General features: G+C 33.6%; 1 long non-coding RNA gene across 2 annotated transcripts; it reads right to left on the reverse strand.

Moving 5' to 3' along the window:
• Positions 1–13,163: 13,163 nt before the first annotated feature.
• Positions 13,164–14,847, reverse strand: LOC117231901. 2 transcript variants are annotated; one of them, XR_004493041.1, is made up of 5 exons: positions 14,793–14,847; positions 14,550–14,637; positions 14,401–14,472; positions 13,570–13,750; positions 13,164–13,483 (listed from the first exon to the last, which is right to left on the reverse strand). It is a non-coding gene; the product is annotated as an uncharacterized LOC117231901 (long non-coding RNA). The 2 variants fall into 2 exon arrangements; XR_004493040.1 differs by having other exon boundaries at positions 13,164–13,750.
• Between the last annotated feature and the right edge of the window lie 4,129 nt (positions 14,848–18,976).

Genomic DNA, 18,976 nt, shown 5'->3' on the forward strand with positions numbered 1-18,976 from the left:
AAACAGCATATACCAAATGCCACGAATGAAGATTTTCAATAAAATCAGAAGGACCGTATGACACAAATAATTGATACAAAATTTAGGAAAATTAATTAAATTTATTTATTTCTATATTTTAACTTCAAATTTTTTTAATTTAATTAGCATTTACGATCATAGTTCTATGTTGCAATGATCTAAAGAAGCAAGATAACTTATTCTATCAATTATAACTTTTCTCAGCCGTCTTCTACATGGTATTTATATCCTTTTCCATTACGAAACTGTTTTTCATTTTTTCTTTTTTTTTTTTTTTGTGCCACTCACATCGTTTACCATTCCAACTTCTCGATAAAGTAAATAACAGATTAAGTAATTCGAAAATCGAATAAGGAATAGATATCATAACAAGTATACGAGTCTACACCCTTGGCGAGCGCACAATTCATAAATCTTGACGACACATAACTTCCTCTACAGATCGATAAAGTGAAATTGCGTACTCGGTAAGACACGCCGCATCCTGGCACGTGCCAACAGGGATCCCTTTACGTGTTTCCTTCTTGCTAACCACCATGCTATACATAACAAGCCGCGTATATTCGATACAGGAGGAACCCAGGTAGATATACATAATTTCGTACCAGATGCATCTTAAAGCTATAATGTTTCCTACAGACCATCGGGTTTCGATACCTTCCGCACGTGCCATCACTCCTAAGACTTGACCAAAACAGGCACCGACTATCTTACACGCGACGTCTTACTTAAACTCACTCGCAAAATGTATGAACTACGATTAAACTTTGCAAAATCTACGAATTTCAATTTATCTTTGCGGATTTTACAAAGCTTCCTTCTTCTTCCATTAGCTTTCAATTTCAATCAATCTATCGATCAATGCAGATTGTCGTGTAAATAATTATCTTTACAGTAAAATTACAATTACGAATTTTGTTCATTAAATATAGATACTTTTTATTATGAAGAAATTTCCTCTAAGACGACACTAGATACGCGTAGAATGTGATCAAATATTTCTTTGCGTTACCTGATCTTAAATTTTCACAAAACCTTCAAGAACGATTAAAAGGGTTGCTAGATGAACTCGTTTCGTAGAACATCCTATACACTGTACGTAAACGGTAGGCTTTCTGATAGTTACACTAGTTGAAACATTATCTTCGGTGGCAATCCAGTAGATTAGTCCTTAATGCAGCTTCGTACGACCGAGCAATTAAACAAGTCTCAGATGAAAATTACCGGCGTGACCGCCACTCGATAGAGATCTTATTACGTACACTTGCACGTATACTGTCGTCTAGCACGAAGGCTCTCCACGATGATTGCTTCGTGAGAACTAACACGAACTTATTCTGCATTAATCGAATCTGTAACCTAAAATTCTGAATCTCTTGATTCCATATTAATTAAGTTACCAGTTAGCAATAAACATAGGTATAACAAATTTACGAATAAGATAAATTCCCAATAAATCAAAGTAAGGACAACGATGGTTTATATAAAATTGAAACGTAGAATGAAATTTCAAATAACTGATGTGGAAGAAGATTACGGGAAACCTTACGAGAAATTTTTCGTGAAACCTGAGAAAGTTTCTGAAGCTAAAGCAACAGAAAACTGAACCACAGACACTTGGGAATATTTGATATAGCACTACGTAGAACCGTTATAATGGAAATATAAATAAATTAACGATGATGCAAATTTAAATAAAATATTTCTATTTCATCTTCTTTAACTAATATTTTTGTACGATTATACAGTGTGAGCCACGTAAAGAATTACAATCTTTTTTTTGGAACTATCATAGATATCGATTTGAAATTTGGGTACAGTAGATGGTTAAAAGGGGCTAATGTTACAAAGTAAAGGAAGTTGTGGGAGTGAATTTCCTAAGAGTGGAAAGGATGCAACCCCTAATTTTTTCTGATACAATTGTATGTTAATTTTTCATTATTCTAGCTGTTGTCAAGCCTAACAATTTTTGTCCTAAACATTTTTATTCTGCATATTTGAAAAGTTATAGCAAAGAACAATATTTTTAAGAGGGGTTTTAATTTTGGGGTGGATCAAAATAAGCATTAGTTGCGATTAAAATTTATGTTATTAAATTTTCAACATACTATCATTCATTTCTAAGCATTTATTTATTCATTTTATCATATTTTGGCCAAACCGCCTTCATCGAAAAAAGGATAAAGAACGCTTGTGCATCAAGCAATGTTACAATATCTTCAAGAATTTTTTTAACAGTACGAGAAAATATGGTGAAAAGAATAAATAAATGCTTAGAAATGAATATACTATACTAAATGAAACTATAATAGTTTCGCTGCTCGTCCTGTATTATTTTTATAAGATTTAACATTCTTGTATATTGGTAAATAAATATTAATAACTTATTGTCTTTTCAGATTCGATCAAACAAACGACCTAACATCTATTCCAGGCATGAAAGTGTGAAGACAGAACGACAGAATGTATTGAACAAGAGAACGTACTGGGTAATTGGAAATACGGTATTAGGGTGTCACAGAATCCTTAGCAAACTGTCATTCACGTGTCACCGGACTAAAAGAAGAGGAGGAGAAACGAGTGCCTCTGTTCTTTCACCCTTCGTTTGCGTAACTGTGCGTAACAACGAACACAATGGGGCTTAGAAGTCATTGATCGTCTAAAAACTAATGCTTATGCGACGTTATGAAGCTTCTGTTAAGTATTTTAAAGCAATAGACGTTCTTATCAATTTAATCAATTAATGATCGCGTCTTGTATGTAAATTTTTATGGACGTCTCATTGACGGATCCTTAATCATCTAACATAATCATTTCATCGCTACCGAATAGGGATAAAGAAATCTTACTTGCAAAAGCATGAGACGCCCATACTGATAAATAGTTCACGTGTATAGCTAAATTTTACAAATATCTTGACAATTTTCTAGCACCGCAAAGATCTGATATTAACAAAATAAAATAAAATATACGAATTAAACGTTTATCTTCTGTGAGTTTATTATCGTATTATAGCAACGTTTATTATCAGGCGACGAAATAAAATATATTTACAAAATATAATATATTACAAAAGGAGATTTCAATTGGATGAAATGGATTAAAGCAGTTTGAAAGTGAGACAATATGTATCGTCAAGTAATGAATTAAATACCGAATAATAGCGTAAAACAGAAAATAGGAAATAAAATTAAAAAAATGCATTTCAGCTAATGCAGTGTAAAAAATAATTCCAAAATTCGAAAATGCATGAACAGTAAAATGTACCATACACAGTACCTGTCGAGTCTCGAAGAAGTAAACGCGACTTTTGAAAAAGCATTCTTGCAAGCATCAGTTTATACATGAGCGGACGCGTATCACGGATCACCGTCCTACATACTAGAGACTTTTAATCTAAAATCTGGGCAACATGTACGCATGGCATGCACGAGACACATCGTAAATGTTACACCGTGTCGCAAGTAAATGATTGCCAGAAAATTGCAGTTTCCGATAGGGTCGTTGCAGCGCAGTTCCTCTGGTCGTAACGGATCATTTTCCTTTTTCTTATCGTCCTCTAGAAGCCCACCTTTTCTACCTTCCGCGAGATCGATAGATACTTTCAAAGTTTTCTACCCAGTGATTACAAAACTGCTTTACTTGACACGCCATTTCTTTGGACCATAGTCTTGCCGCTATAAAAATATTCAAACTTCACTGTACGATCGTTCTGCGCTTCTTACAAATTTCTTTCCACTATTTTCTGCTAAATCTGTATACGTTTATTTAAATTTTATTAAATCTTGGCTATCAGGATATTTGGAATAATAGTATTCCAACTAATAATATCAATGAATTGAGTTACAAATTACAGGCGAGTTATAAACCTCCCTTTTGTAAGTCCACAATTTCAAGTTAAAACGAACAATCGAATGACTTGTAATTGATAATATTTGGAAAATTTCATATGCTTCGTTATTGTTGCACGAGAGGATTTATTAACATTAATAACTTGTATCTTGGAAAGTTCATTAATAATATTAGTTCAATTGTGCAACAGAACCTTCCTAACGTTTAGTATTAATTGAATGTTTCACACTGCTTACATTCTAGTTATTTTACAATAAATCTGCTATTTCATGCGCATCATATGTGCCAATTTTTTTTTATTTATTTATTAAAATTGCAATCAATTCTCGCGTTGAGAATTTTCAGTAATTTTTCTGGCGTGACATGGCTGATTATTTATAATAAGTTAATACTTATTATAGATAAGTATAATTTATATGTAAGTATTATAAATAAGTAAGTATTACTTAATTTAGATAACTAACTGAATCTAACTTTTGGGTCTAGCGGGTAGTGCCTCTTCAGCCTGCGAATCTGGTCCATCGTATCGAGTAGTCCAGTGATTAGGGGGTTTCGGTGCTTGTCGACTCTTTTGCTATATCTGTCGCTATATTTTGCTATATATGTGCCAATTTGCCATACGATATAAACTACTATCTCGTCTAAAGACACAGCATTTTTCCCTGATGGAATTCGTCACTTGATAGATGGCTTAAACTTACAGAAAGCAACGGTGAATATTTTGATTGAATAACTTACTTTTCTTTATACAAACGTTGAGCTTCATTGGATAATTTGGATTATTTACTTTTACACCTGAAATAAAATTTCTTACACTTTTCCAATAAATGTTAACGTATGTACCATAAATGTATGTTAGATAACGAGTTGTTCTGACCCTCATAGCCGACAATGTACGTAAATGTTATTCGATGGAAGAAATAAAAAGCGATTCGGGTTCAGATTCATTTAAAGTTCGTTTAATCGAACCACGGATCTGCTTGTAAAAATTTTACTCCAACTACGTGGAGGTTTACAGGCGGTTTATGCCTTCGTTGATTGCATGCTTGACTAACCCGACAGCAGCAGTTTTACGGTACTTTATACTTGGCGTGAAGTTATCGTTAATTACTTATAATAATGCAACGCTTTCTTCGTGTTCTATCGATGAAATTCGTATAAACGTGGCACGAGATTTCTAGCTCCATTTTGTTTCTTATTGCAGCATATGGATGAACCGTATAGATTACGACTACTCGCGAAACTGGAATTAATCTTCGCCGTATTTGGTCCTTGAAACGCTCTACGACGTATTAATCTTGGAAAAAATTTACGTAGATCCACTTTTCTTTTTTCAGCTTTTTCGTCTGATTCTAACGATAATTCAGAAAATATTTGGATATTTTTGAGAAATAACAATAATGATAATATCGAGTGGATAACGATTACGTAATAAAACAAGGGAATCAAATTTTACCGTTAGAATTTACGTCGAAATTCTCACAGTAAGGTTGTACGTTATTGACAAGCGTTTAATTGGTCCCACAGAAAATTATAGGCCTTAAACATAGTATTTTTCCTGCGTTTATATTATTGGAATCGACGTCATATGGTGTGGTTGGACAAGGGTTGCAGGCATTCCCATGCGTGTACAAATAAACTAGCATGCAAGCTCTAGTAGTAATTCAAAATCGTTGTATTGCAACATACTACCTTTTACTATAAAATTATGCCACGTTATGACCGTTATATAATATTTTTATTTCATTATTACAAAACTACTTGTACCTACGTATAGGGAAAAAACAGATTGAAAATTTAGTAACATAACATATTCGAACGGTGAAACTTTTCAGCAACAGGATGCATTTACGATTACTTTACAGAAAATGCACGATTAATCAGATTACCATAATCAAAAATACAATAATGATATAATACAAGAATAAATGAAGCAGATAATAAATAAATGACAAATAGCTGCCAATACAAAAGGATTTTTGTTCTAGAATTATCAATCTAATGAAAATATGTATTTAGATCAATAATATTAAGTAGTGTTTGTAAGCGGAAAAATTACATCAAAATGAGAAGAAAACTGAGAAAGATAAAGATGAAGAACTGAAGACAATTGTATCGTATTCTAGGATACAGATCTTCTCTCTCAAAACAGTTAAGCCAAAATTACAAAACAGATTGCTACTATACAAAGTTGAGATTATCTTAATATGGACGTATGGTATCAAACTCTGGGACTGTGTTAAAACAAAGTAATTTCAATACCACACGAGGTATTTATATTTATATATTATATATATATAATATTTATATATAATAATATATAATATATAATATATAATATATAATATATAATATATAATATATAATATACAATATACAATATACAATATACAATATACAATATACAATATACAATATACAATATACAATATACAATATACAATATATAATATATAATATATAATACATAATACATAATACATAATACATAATATACATAACACATACATAATATACAATATATATATAACAATATATACAATATACAATATATATATAAATATATAATATATAATATAATATATAATATATAATATATAATATATATATTTATATATTTATATATAATATTCGAGGTATATATATTTATATATATATATAGGTATATTTCGAAATAAAGCTTTAGGAACTGTATTTTCGACCAGACGCGAGAGGACGCGATCGCGAGGAAGCGCGTCGACGGGAGTCGTAAATTCCCGTTACGATTATAATAATCGACACCACGAACAGGTCGGTCCCCTTATTTCTTTTGGGATAATAAGGATGATAAATGTGGTATAACACCGCGATTAATAGGCTATAAATTCTATATTTCCAACAACCTAATACAATAAAGAATTACGCCGTTACGTGTGATATAAATGTCGTAGACGATTGTTCAACGGATGAAGACCCGATACAGATACGTTGACTGATCTGTAAGTGAGATCAAGTACGAGTAGATATGTCGATGTTGCTCGAATGTAGTAGAAGTAGTCCGAGATATTGATTGATCCGTTGATGACTTGGCAGTTGTCGACTTGATGCAGGAGTATTGACTGAACTAATGTGGTAGAAGCAGTTGAGTTGACTCTCCTAGTGTCGTAGAAGAAGTTGAATTGACTCTCCTAGTGTCGTAGAAGAAGTGAAGTTCGTCCTCGTGTTATTACGGAAGAAAGTTATTATGGGTGTGCCTTTCGAAATAAGAACGCGGATTCGTTGTTCACACTTTTCGTTAGAAAAGTGAGGGTAACGGTCCACGATGCCCATTGGTTATAGCCAACGTTAATAAATGAAGATTAGAGGAGGAAGCCTCCTGCCAACGTGGTTCGTGGGTGACATCGTTTATGAGAAAAAGCTGCTTTTCCGTTAGACAAATTTCCGCTTTCTCCGTAATTTGTACGAGCGTGCAATAAACCTAAGGACTGTTCTAAGGACCATCCATAAACAGAAAATACTTGCAGGATTTGCGTTTTAAGTTAAGAAGATTCTCGCTAAGATCCCTAATTGATGCACCTTGGTATGTAACCAATGAAACAATACACCGCGACCTCAAGATACCCACAGTCAAAGAGGAAATAGCAAAATATAGCGACAGATATAGCAAAAGAGTCGACAAACACCGAAACCCCCTAATCACTGGACTACTCGATACGACGGACCAGATTCGCAGGCTGAAGAGGCACTACCCGCTAGACCTAAACGTTAGATTCAATTAGTTATCTAAATTAAGTAATACTTACTTATTTATAATACTTACATATAAATTATACTTATCTATAATAAGTATTAATTATTATAAATAATCAGCCATGTCACTGCGCCACGCCAGAAAAATTACTGAAAATTCTCAACGCGAGAATTGATTGTAATTTTAATAAATAAATAAAAAAAAGAAGATTCTGTTTATGGTGATTCCTTAGGTTTATTCAGGGTCTGCATAACGACACGCGGAACCTTCACGGCCAGACAATGAAGAACGTCGCACCATCTTACGCGACGTAACAAGAACAATAACAGTGGCCCTATGATATATCAGCGTGATGATAAATAATGAAATGGAGTGGTAACACTATTGAGTGTTATCCAAGCGCACACGATACCCAAATTATCAAATTTTCTGGTTGGCGCAATAAAACCACTTGCGAATTTAATATAGATATTTAAAAAAAAGGAATAATTCTAAGTAGTCAAGACAATCAAAAATAGATCAAATTTCTAAATTATAGAATTTAAAAATCATTTATATAATTTCTACACTATATAATTTCTAAATATTTCGCATAAAATTAGTGCAAAAATTAGATGCGATAAAGAATAAAGAAAGAAAGCTGTAGACGAAATGTACGATAGAAAACATCGAGGGAAAGGGTCGTTTCTTTCACAGATAGGGCAAGCACGTTTGTGCACACTGTAGTAGGAATCGTATCACGTTCTCTGGTTTATTATATCGTCTAGCATTCATCGAATTGAATAACGGCTTTCACACGAGACAGGACAGGACGCGCGTCATTATACAAGCGAAGGAGATACGAAAGGGATTGGCGAGCGTTCGAAAGGGCCCACCTGTTGCAACCACCACAATCTCCACCAGCTTAGCACGCTGATCAACGCGCGACCCTGTTCGAGTTCGAGTTCTATCAATTTCCACGAGGGGAAATCTGCTTTGCATCGCAACTGTTAAGCCAGGTCTACACCTGACGAACCAGATGAAAAGATCAAATGAAGAGAGAAAGAAAAGAGGGGGGGGGGGCAGAAAGAGAGAAAATGAACGTGAAGAAACAAAAGGTGCTCGACGTAACTCAAAACTTGGAATTTTTTAATTCTTATGACAGAAAATTTCTAACACATCCGCAGTGTAACAGCAAACGATATAAAGTCCCAATTATTGTAAAACGCACATAACTCGTTGTAAATATGAAAAAAGATACTATTGGGTTGGCAATTGAGTGATTGCGGATTTTGTCCGCAGACAAGATATACTTGCTCACAAAATCTAACTCAAACGTGTAATACTCATAGATCGTAAGGCGCTACCCTCTTCGTCGATGAGATCGCAAGAAAGAATGACTTTTCGTCCCAATGATGCCACAGAGGAAAACTATGATGGGGTGTGTCTAAGGACACGACATCATCGGATTCGTTGAGTATAGCCCTCGTTCAGAAAGTAAGGGAAATTGACGTCGCTGTCAATTGATCAATTTGGGACAAAGACTGCCTGTCCGTTTGAAGAACCTTAATTAACAAAAACCTAGGTTTTGTAGCGGGTCCTCAGGCTATCGGGACTTGTGCTGTGTAAGTGCCTCAACATCTGGTATTCATTGCCCGAAGGAACCGTTGGAATGTTTTGCTGTCAAGTACCTCTATGGGTATTTCTTTTAATGAGGGTCATACTGTCACTCCACACCTTTGTTAGACGACACGCCTGTCCCGTTGACCGCGGCTACGGTCGCCTTGAGCCCAAGTTTATTATCACAAATCGCAAATAAGTACAACTGGGTAGAATGACTTTAACTTTAAACTTTAATTGGCAATTTTACGGACTTTCCCGAGGTTCCAGAAGGAAGGTCTCCGGTGTCCTTTCATCTCCGACATGTATATATTTCAACTACCTACGATCGACAGAAACTTTACTCATAAAATTACGAATATTACTCATACAAATAAAATCTAATGACGAAACTGTAACTGTCCTATCAGCCTATAATAAGCCTGTAATATTTATAATACATAGGTATTAGGTTGTTCTAAAAGTTTCTTTCGTTTTATAAGGAAATAACAGATGCATAACATTTTTGCTTTCTATTGTTTTATCGAATTATGTATGATCCATTTTGTTCTATTACTACAAATATGTAGTAAAATAATATAAAACAAAAAATGTTGTGCATCTATTATTTGCTTATAAAACGAAAGGACAATCTAATACTTAGATATAAAACGTAACACGATCACAGAACGAAAATCACACAGGTATAGGAATACGGACAGATAATGTTAGATCGGAGACCGTAGCAATTTACGTTCACCGGTGACGGCACTTGTAGTGAAGCACCTTTGTAATTTCCATGGGTTCCGAAACAACGCTAACAATAGTGTTCGCAATACGGATAGGGCCACTCATCGAACAAAAAGGCCACTTCGGTTCCGAGTGGACGTCTGTGCTTTTTTTTTGTCCAAGAACACCACCTGTTCGTGGGAAATATTATTGGCATCGCCATAAAAATTCTATGTTAACGAATCCATAGAAATTAACCTGGTAACAGCATGGTGAGGTATGACATAGCACAACTGTTTTGAAAGTAGTGCAATTACGTTTTTAAAAAATCTTCAGCGTTTTCTTTCTATACTACACAAATATTCTATACTTGAATATTTTTCTATATTAGAGTCGTAAATTCCCGTTACGATTTGATTATCGACGCCACGAGTCAGTCGATTCCCTATTTCCATTAAGATAATAGCATCGGTTAATTAATTATAACACTAAATTAACAGGTTAAAATATGCACTTCATTCCAACAACTTTGTAGATATAAGTAGTTACGCGTCGTGCGAGTAGATGAGTTCTTAGTAACAAGTTAAACCGACGACTGATCAATGAACGGAAAATCAGTTAAGACAGTGACTGGTCAACGGATGAAAAACCAGTGAAATTCGGAGGAAAACTATCGATGGGTGTTAATCGCCCCACCAACAGTCGTTTACAGATGGAAATGACTGTTGAACCTGGGAAAAACCTGCTTTTCCCAACTTTTATCTGTTTGAACAATAACTCTTAGAAACGTCTCGATTTGAAAGATATGTTGCAATAATTAAGGGCTTGACGATAAAGTGAAAATCTTTAGTTCTATGACCGCTCCTTAGGCCCGACTAGTTATATTTGCATAGCTAGTGGTCGTCTTGACCGAGGGATGGATGTCACCCGACGTAACAGATACTGTAAGTTTAAAATAAATAAAGTTTAATGAGAAAGTTACAAATTTGTATTTTCTCAGTATACATATTTGGAGATAGAAATAACTTGGAATTGTTTTGTAGATAAACAATAAGACATAAATAAATGTGGATACAAGAGCAGAGATCTGGTATTAGGTTTAAATTTTGTAAACAATTGATTTGCAATAAAACCGCTGAAAGCATGCGTGCAATAACGAAATATTAATCTCCTGTTGCTGTCGAATTACTTCAGCAATGACCAACAGACACGAAACGATAAAAAATGTTCATGTAATACCTATAACATATTTAATTTTACTGCCAAATTATAATAATTTTTACATTCGACCAATTCTTCAAAATTATATTTTAAACCTATCCATCGTTGTCCCAATTTTACGGTTTTGTCACATTTCTCGGTTGTTAAATTACTCTAATCCTGATAATCACAGCAACAGCATGCGCATTATCATAAAATCAGTAGCGTGATTCCTGGCAATTGTTTAATTCAGTTATTTCACGTGATACGTTGGAGACGATGACTAAATCTGATATTTGTGTTCAATGTTCCTAGTAAATTGATACAGACTGCATTACACATTTTAAGCGATGTAATAAAACGTTGTGACCTTGTTTCAAGAACATAAGAATAATATTCAAATAAATATCTATTAGATGAAAATTTCATAAAATATCTGGTCTCGTTGAATTTTTTTTCTTCTTTTAATTTTAAATTAGAATAATCTTTCTACGAATTAATTCCTCTTATGCCAATTATTTTTCCAAATTTAAGTTTACTCTTTAATTTATTTTTTTTTTTAATTTAAAAATATTTTGTCCAACGACAGTTGGACGAAAATTGAAACATTAGATGGAAGAATCGATCGGTTAGTATCTTCTATCTGTAAGAATCAATTTCATTTACTATTATCGGTCCAGGTCGCCATACGATTTATGGAATTCGAACGCAATTAACTTCCGGTAGCTCGCCCACACGAAGAACGATAGATTTATAGACTTCGATTAAAATAGTAACCGTTGCAGGGTTGGTGGTTGCTGGCAGGCTGGTTCTTTAGCCATTGAGACATAAGAATAGAGAACGAGATGGGAAAACAGATGTTCGAGTGACTTGCAGTGCTCATTTTTTACTTTTATGTGTCCAATAAGGAAAGCACGCGATCGGTCCGCATTGCATGAAACTTTGTAGACTTTAAAAGCAACCGAAAATAGTAGATACGTATTCTTTTAGCTCTGATCGAAGGGGTGAAATCATCCTGCAAAGTTCGACGCCTAAAAGATAGCTCGCAAACAAATAGAAGTTAAATATAATTACAACCAAGAAGAAAATGTTAACAAAAATTGAATGCTTTCTAATGCATTAGAAGTAAAAAAAAAAACAAGTCTCATCCGTAATTAGCCTATATATGTATACGCGTTTTTCAAACTCGAATACCCCAAACACGAAACACCCAGTATATCCAGGAAAGGTAAATAACTTTGTCCTCTTACGTTCACTTTAATAGCAAAAGGTTACCTACGTCTGGCTACTTATTGAATCGAAAGAGGAAAGAAGGAAAAGGCAGAAACGTCCAGATGCGGTCGTATCGAAAGTAGCCGCATCAATAACGTCTATTCCATTTCCTAGCGTGACTGGAGATTTCGTATGCGACTGGCACCCTTTCGGGACGAGTGTGCTTGCTCGTGGTTTAACGTTGGACAAGGAAGTTAAAGAAGAGGGATGGAATTATTGCCTGGTGGGTAGTAAAATGCGGTGTGACGATGCCCCGCCGTGGGCATACTTAGCTAATTAAATCGTATAGGATACTCGTATCGAGATTAACTTACATCGGGACATGCGAGGCACCGCAGTTGAGAGGAATCCTTCGATGATACACGTGAACAAACGTATGCGTTGACCAAGTTATCAAGGACTATGAAACACTCAATAGATATAAAGAACATACTCCTGTTTTTCGATGATAGAGATTAATTGAATTATAAGATGTAAGTAGACTATGATCAGGATGTTTATACACTTACAGGAAATTGAACTTGATCAGTTTTGCTTTTGCTATGTCAGGAACACACTTTTTCTCCAAAAGATAGGGAACAAAGGAAATTGAAGAATGAATGAAATTAAAGATCCTGCCAGTAGTACTACGAGTTAACATAGATATTACTTTAAATTATTAATTTACAACGATTGAATACCAAACTTATATTAATTTGAATGTCGATAGAGTTATAATATCTAATATAAATTAGAGAAACATTCTTTTATATATCTTAGTTATTAGAAGTAACGTCACAGCTTTTATTATTTTGCTACAAACATCAAAATACACAAGATTTTTGTCTTCTTCGTGTTCAAATATCAGTGCCAACCAGTACTGTCAACGCTCCCTTTGCGATAATTTATTTTAATTTAATTTAAATGATACGTTTACTTTTCGTTATAAATATCTTACATATTCCAAAGACTAACATCCACGTGTACTCGTGTATAGTAATCTCGATAACTGTATCACAATGCTAGTTACTAGTCGATCGCAATGTTTGCGCGACTCGAGTGAAACGAAGCTTGAAGTTATTACGAGGGTTCGTGGATAGACATACCAAGACAAATGACGCGCTGAAAGGGACAGCTAAATTCGATATGGAACGAGGAAATTCTATAACGCGTTGCCCTGTGATACGCGTACGAATCTACGGACTTACCACGCTGCACGTCGAGGATATCAAGTTCCTAAATCGACACGGTAAACAGACTATCCGCGTCGTGGGCCACGCAATGCCTAATCGAATTCATGGCCCGAATACACGATCGAACATCATCGCCGATTTCTCGTAGTAATTCAATCGATTCGATACCATCCTGTTAGTATTCTCGCATTACCCCCTGGGAAAACGAAAATTGCTTGTTACCATTCGCTATTATCCCAATATGTATTTGGAAATGATTTTATTTTACATCATCGTTAAACGTTAAAATTTTAACTAATTTCAAACTTAAGTAGCTACTGACGAATAAATATTGGAATTTTTACAAATAATACATTTCATCTTCTTTGTGTCGAAAAGAAAGATAATAATTTCAATATAATAAAGAAAAAGTAAACACTGAATACATATACGTAGGTACTAATTAAATTTAGATTTGAATTTCTTTAAATCTCTAAATGTTTTTCCATTGAAAGTTTGTGAGTTTCTTTTTTATGAGGTTATCTGTACATTATAAGCATGACAATACATTAATTCAACCTAGAATCTTGAACTGCAACACATTCTGACAATGCGGGCACGGCATTGGTATTCACGGTCGAATCATGATTTAGGACCTGTCGTATTACTAAACCCCTATTCTATTCAGGGACACGCATAATAACGATTATCGTAACCTTGGCTATCTTCTTTTCACAAGTTACTTTGAAATCTCTAGAGAGATTCTACTAATACTAATTAATATTTCACATTAATGTTTTCTATTAAAAATATGAAAAGATATCTACATATTATATATATATTATTTTATATAGTAAAATAACTCACTGAAATACTGGGACAAACGAAGTAGATAAGTATTTTTCAAACGCGTGACGCCAATGCCGCCTTATTTCATCTCTGTGAATAATACATTATATTTGTATAAAATGTAAACAAAATCAAAATTTGAATATCTGATAAGAATAATTCTCTACCTGATTATACGAATTATATACTACCACTCTGCTGTTTGAGATGTTTACACCATTCTCATAATGCAATCTTCAATAACATAATTCTAACCTACAATATAGTGAATTTTATTAAATATAATTAGACATAGAAATTTCAAAGTGGAACGATTCAAACGCTAATTTCTAAAATGCAAATCTAAAGTATTCAAAGTAGTATCAAGTAAAAACAACCGAAAATTGTATCCTTTTATACATTATACATACCAAACAGTTACAAGAAAAAACGACCGTAGGATACAGCGACACACGCTAAGCATGGAATATAAAAGCTGCACGTGGTACAAAAGCCGTACATGCGCACAGTAGCGCCCTGCGAGAGTGGATCCCCCTACCTCTCTTTACTATAGTAATGTTAATGGCGCGACACATGCGCACGCGCGCGTGGGGGGGCAAATCTTTAAAATTGGCCCTGTGGTGGGGCAGATCGTGCGAATCCCGGAACAGAACGAATCCACGGTCCGTTTCTGTAGGATGTGACAAACGGAGCGGCAAAGAGGGGAAAGCTAGAGGTGGGGAATAAAAAGCGGCATGCTACAGAGCAGAATTGTGGAAGTGGGGCACGTGCCAACTTGTGCACCTCCGAAAGGAGTGTGGTGGTGGCACGGTTCCGAAAAGTGGGGGAAATATGCATCTTGGAGCGCGACGAACAGAATTTGAGGTAGTCTGCGAGCAGACGAGTGACTATGCGCTTGCGTGGACCCTCGGAGAATTTTCTTTTATTTTTAATTTCTCTTTTTCCCTCTCTTGTATGTTTTTGTTCGTATTTTCCTTTCCTCTCGTTTCTCTTCCCTTCACCTTTTTCTTCAAAACCAAGATCCAATCTCCGAGGGTCTGCAACCTTCTATCCTGCTTCCCCTCTCCCGATTCGACACATTCAATTGAAATCACCGAGAGCAATCGTCGAGCTGAATTTCGAATTGATAACCAACCGAACTACCAAGACTGAACTGGAAACACTGGAAGAAACCGGAGATCCTTGAGTGACACCGAGACGGAATTCGTCGAACCGATAAAACGTCCGAGAATAATCTGACATCTACACACTGTAAGTACAACATAGAAAACCAATACATTCAAAGACGGTCAAAGTGTTCATTTATATAAAATCATGGAAGAAATATATTTTTTAATGACAGATTCACTACTGATTTGAAATTATATGAGGACATCTACCATCGATGAAATAAAGTGGAATGTCGTTGACGATGTTGAAATCGGGGAAGGGAAAGCAAAGATTACCCTCTGTTACAGAGGATTTGTGTAAATATACTTGTACATACGAAAGTATTTTTAATTTGTACAAAGAGAGAGATGTAGAGTTCTGATGTTAAAAGTACAACACTACTCGAATCATATGCTCGGTGGATGAGAATTTCCTTCGAAATTGGCCAGTAGTCGGCGTTGCAGATCGCCTATCTCGATTGATATATCAAGCAAATAATCATGCAATACTACATAACAAATTTTGAATTTGATTATTTAAATAAAAGTCGAAGATCGAAGAAAACACTGCAAAAGATACGACGACCAGGAACCGTTTGCAAAAAGCTTATCACTGAAGGAAGCATATATCGATTAATCAATAGATCAAAAACATTTGAAGAAAACTTGTCATCACTTATACTGCTTTTATGGAAAAAGACGTTTTGAAGACAGAAAACAACCGTATTGCGATTTTTGACTTTGACACTTTATTGGTAAGGTAACTAATTTATTATTTGATTAAATAATACGAAACTTTGAGAATGTGTCAATTCTGCGATTAAAGATTATTGGCATTGATGTAAATGTATTTCGTTATACTTGTAACGTCGCGTGACCGTCTATATAAACTAGAAACCATCCCTCGGTCATAAAACTAAAGATTTTGACTTTACCATCAATTGCTGCAACATATCTTACAAATCGAGACATCTCTTAGAATCATAGTTCAAACCAGTAAAATATGGGAAAAGCAGGTTTTTGAACAATAACCCTAAGGAATGTCTTGATTTGAAAGATATGGGCCTTGAAAGCTATAATTAAGGGCCTTGACAGTAAAGTCAAAATCTTTAATTTTATGGCCGAGGGATGGTTTGTAATCTATATAGAGGGTCACGCGACGTAACAATACTAGTATAATATTTATTAACGATAATGTAACTAGTCTTATATTTTAATTTAGAGTTTTAGGGTTTATTGTAAGAAATTGACAAAATTTTCGAAGATTTCTAAACACCGAGCTAGTCATTAATTTAAGGTAATGTAATTATTTTATATTTTAAGTTCAATTTTCCTTTCTTTTTTAATTCATATATATCGTACTTACACGAAGGAAGGAAAATATTTAGAGGTTAATATAAAAAGAGACAATACAACGATCTAGTCAGCAAGTGATAAAAATGTAGTATACACTATGAGAATCAAAATATAGAATCTAGTCTAAAAAAGAAAAAAAGTATAATTACGATCTAGTCAAGAAATCGAATTATTAGAAAACCTAATCTAGTCACAAAATAATACAGTCTAGTCATTATTATTTTTAGTCGTTCGCATTGGTGCCACGGATTTTAATCTCGAGATAAATTTTTCTGAAATTTTCTCGTGAATTACTAGAAATTAAGTTGAAATCTTAAATTACAAAAAATATGTATTTAATTTAATTACACGTAGCATCAACGAGACGTGTGTATACCTTTTCGTATAGCTTTTTTATGTTTCTAGTCAACCATACTTTTCTAGTCATCGCGTTCTTTTTACTTAACACGTAAGTATCGTAAGTATCATATTCCTCAAAGGATATGCAGGCCACAAGTAAATGCAATTCTGAAACTTTTATTTCAATATATCCTCTACTTGTGTGACATGAATTTTGCATATTTAAATACATACGTACCATACATTTGTCAAATAAATAATATCCGTGGATACGATGCCATACAAAAGTTAAGTCATGAAAATATATCATACTCGCTTTCTATAATCTTAAAAAAGAATCACAAAAAGAATAGTTAAGAAATTGCAGTCTATATTATCTGATCGTGTATACATAATATAATTTATTAACTAAGTCAATATTCTATTCATTTCGGGGAATGTGCCAGTAATCTACATCAATATTATTATTATATAGGTTTATGGCAAAAAAATAATTTCATCAAAAATTAGAATTCCAATAGTTATATAAAGTAAAAAAATTAAACTTATTTCAAAATTAATTACGTAAACGGTTGTCAATAAAACTGAAGGAATATTACCTACGTATGTATATAATTCCGATTTTTTTGCCAAATTCCTATGACTCAGTCGGTACAGTTTAAACAATTAAATTTATTAAATCGTCCTTTACAAGGCAGCTAATTATGTATTCGTTTAGGATTAAATTATTATATACGTATTCTTTGATAATTTTGAACTGGGAAGATTACTAATCACAAGCACAACAATTTAGTACAAAAAGTATTTTGTTAAGTAAAAAGTATTATGTGGCTGTGTTTAATAATTAAGAATAATTTTATATTAATTAATACAAATCTGTACTTCTTTTTAAATTGATAGAGATGTCCATTACTATATTTTAGTAATATCTAATTCGAACATACCGACTGAAGTTAATATATGAAGTGCTCCATTTTTTCTGATCAAATTCTCTTAATTTGTACAGGAACACCCTGTATCGCATTTAATTTTAAGCTTATTTATTTCGAAATGATAAAATAATTAATTTATACATTGTATACGCATAGTCACTATCATTTTGTAAAAAATTCTAGTCAAATTAATATATAATTAAATTATTATTAGGAGTGGTATCTAGTCAATGAATCCATGGACACTAACTCGAACAGTTTAGTCCAAGTATTAAAAAAAACTGAAGAAACAAATTTGTTTTTGCTTTATATATGTAAAAAACATCGTATCGATTATCGTATAATTATACTAAATAGATGTTTTGGAATTTTACGTTTTATTGTGCAATTTCTTTTTATATTTCACTGGCGAACTTAGTAGAGTATTTGATCTCAGTTCATGGATAATAAATCTAGTCTACAGTATGCTAAAGCGATTGAGTAAATTGGAGTTACTAAATGTAAAATATAATCAAAGATAAAATAACTTATAATTAGTTTGAAAAACTTTTATTATAGTTTCCGTATCAACCTAATAGTAGGACACGATATATTGTGTATGGCTTACAGTAAAGTATTAAAATAAACATTTATTTATAAGATAGTTTATAACATATAGGTATGTATTAAGGTAAATTTATATTGTAAGGATTTAGAATATAAGATCATCATATATGTATTCTTACTTATTTCGTCATATTTATTTTCTATGAATTGCTGTGTTGTGTGCTGTATTGTGTGCTGTATTGTGTGCTGTGTGCGAATTTATTTCAAATATTT

Source organism: Bombus vosnesenskii, unplaced genomic scaffold (genome assembly GCF_011952255.1).
Source record: "Bombus vosnesenskii isolate JDL3184/JDL3185 unplaced genomic scaffold, Bvos_JDL3184-5_v1.1 scf7180000013275, whole genome shotgun sequence".
Lineage (NCBI taxonomy): Eukaryota > Metazoa > Arthropoda > Insecta > Hymenoptera > Apidae > Bombus > Bombus vosnesenskii.